This window comes from Sturnira hondurensis, unplaced genomic scaffold (assembly GCF_014824575.4).
Source record: "Sturnira hondurensis isolate 20B ecotype Veracruz unplaced genomic scaffold, ASM1482457v3 Scaffold0014759, whole genome shotgun sequence".
NCBI classification, from domain to species: domain Eukaryota; kingdom Metazoa; phylum Chordata; class Mammalia; order Chiroptera; family Phyllostomidae; genus Sturnira; species Sturnira hondurensis.
The window spans coordinates 144,071-146,794 of record NW_028087390.1 but is presented as its reverse complement, the minus strand read 5'-3'; positions in this window follow the sequence as shown (position 1 = coordinate 146,794).

Genomic DNA, 2,724 nt, shown 5'->3' with positions numbered 1-2,724 from the left:
ATATGCTTTTATGTATTCATTCACTAGTTCATTCACTTTTTCAGCTGACATTCACTAAGCATTTATTGTGTATACTCAGTATAGTGGTAGGTACTTGCTGTGTAGAGATGAATATAAGACCTGGTGTTTGTCTTCAAAGACACCCTATAGTGGGGCAACAGGTAAATGTGCATTTTCACTACAGTTTAATAACTACTATGAAAGAGTATGTACAGAGTATTATGAGAAAACAAATTTGAGAATAGTACATGAAGAAAAAATAGCTGATGAACAGCAATTTATTAAATTTCTACTCTTCAGAGAAGTGTAGCTACTGCAGTGGAGATGACCCTCAGGGTAGTTTCTGTCAGCCTGGTACCCTGCATGAAAGAGGCCTGATCTACCTAATTCTTCATGTGCCTAGGACTATTATATTAACAATAAATAAAAATTTTATGGAGTTTGAATGATTACACATTTTGGAATTTACTCCTTACAGCAGTTGGCCTATCCTCACAAATATAGTTAAAATGTCATGTCACTTTTCATAGTATCTTCATTCTGAATGTTCCTCTCCATCAGCTCTGCCACCATTAAGGTCCTCATTGTGTACTCTCTGGACTATGAAACAATCTTCTAACTGCTTTCTCACCTTTGCCTTTAGCTGTTTTTGCTAAGTGGAATACTAAGCTTTTTATAGAACATGTTTTGGAGAAACAATACCTTTAGGCCAGTGGCCTAAAGGAATATTAAATATTAAAGAAAGGATTATAGCAATGGTGGTGGGGAACTATTTTAGTTCTAGGCAACCCCATCAGGTACTCAACCTATGCAGACAGACCTCTCTTCTGCCTCTGCTGACAGCAGGTCATAATACTTCCATGAGCTGGAACCCAGCCAGAATTGCTTAGTTTTGCTCCAATTTAGGTACCTGGGTAAACATCTTACAACATTTTCTGTTGGATACTAGAGAGGCATATCTGAGAGTATGGATAACTCAGGCAAATCTATTCCAATTGCTAGAAGGAAACAAGGCACATTGGCTGCTGATTTGATGGGAGAGTGAGGATAAGTGATATTTTCATCCCAGTTCAAGCACTTACTAGCTGTTGGGACCTTACACAAGTTACTTGATCTCTCTCTGACTTCAGTTTCTTTTTTTCAGCTGTAATGAAAAATAGCTTAACTTAAATTAAATTAAAAATAAAAATTTCAGAGTTGTGAGGATTAAATGAGTTTGTACATATAAAGCAATTGGAATAGTGGCTGGAATGTAGTAAGTTCTCCAATGATTTTACCATTATTGTTTTTATGTCATGTGGAAACAGTAGCTTTGTAATCATTATGATTGTTTTCTGATTAAAAATCAATTGTTTCCATATTGAATAAAAGCTTCTACTAAATGTTTAATAAAAATAATGTTACCAAGTAGTCAAAGACTTCCATACATGGTACAAATACTTCCTGGCTTGGAGATCTAACTTGCCCTGCTGCTGAAGTATATTTAAATCTATTTCCCAATGACTTCTAGTTACTGAAGGTTCTTGAGGAACAGATGCAAGCAGGAAAGGGGAATACTTTTCAGGAAATCCTCTTTGATGCCATGTCAGCTCAGGCTGTGGCCAAGAGGAATGTTGAAGTTTCTTGAGATGTTTCAGGGCCAGTGAAAAGCAGTGTGTTTTGAGTCAGATTTTCTCAGGAGACTCCTACCCCTGCTATTTCTTGTTTGTGTCCTCTGAGGCAACTTCATCACCTGCTTTTTCTACTAGAAGTGAATCACAGGACAGGATGGGCAATGGCACAGAGCATAAGCATCATTCCTTTCTGGATCTGGTCAAGGATGATGGAAAATAGCCATTACTTCATTTTTAAGTTGCACACCTAATTGTAAATTGAGGGTAAATAGGTGTTGAGGCAAGTTTACATAAAGGCAGGTAACCACCAAGCCTTCAAAATACAAATATGACTTGCTCCAATGAAAGATTAGCATAGCCTAACTAGGACTCTACAATACAAAGCCTTAGAACAGAAGTCAGTAAACTCTTCCTGTAAAGAGCTAGATAAATAAATTTTTAAGTTTTCTGGGCCATACACTCTCTGTCACAACTACTTAATTTTACTTTTGTACTGGGAAAACAGCCATAGGCTATACATAAACAAATAAGCATGGCTGTGTTCTATTAAAATTTTATTTACAAAAGCAAGCAACAGAAAGAATTTGCTCCAAGAGCTACACAGTAGGTGATTGACTTCTGGCTTGGAGATTGATAGAAGCACAGGCTAGGACAAAGAAGTGAGCCAAGGACCATACATACTGCTCCTTTTGATCCCAGCCATGATAGGTGAGGAATACTAGCCATGACCTTCCACTGATATCTGTAGGTAAATGAAGGGACACTAGGAGCACAGTCTGTGGGCCCCTAATCTATGGAAACCCTAAAGTGATGGGGGCAGGGTATGAGGAGGCACACTCTGGCTAATCAGTGATGATTTATACTTTGGTATGTCATCAGAAGGGTTCAACTCAAGGTGAGGTAATGGAGATACCATGAACTGTTGACCTTGTTATGTCATGAACAGGAACAGCTTTTAACCAGAAAATGGTGGATTTCTTCCTAGTGATTAGCACATTACCCAGAAGTCTCTAACTTATTGCAGTTCTTTGTAAAATTCCAAATGTGTCAATAACAATTTGCTAACATGGCAGTTTTTATTTGTGTGTGTGTGTGCATGTATGTTTTAAAA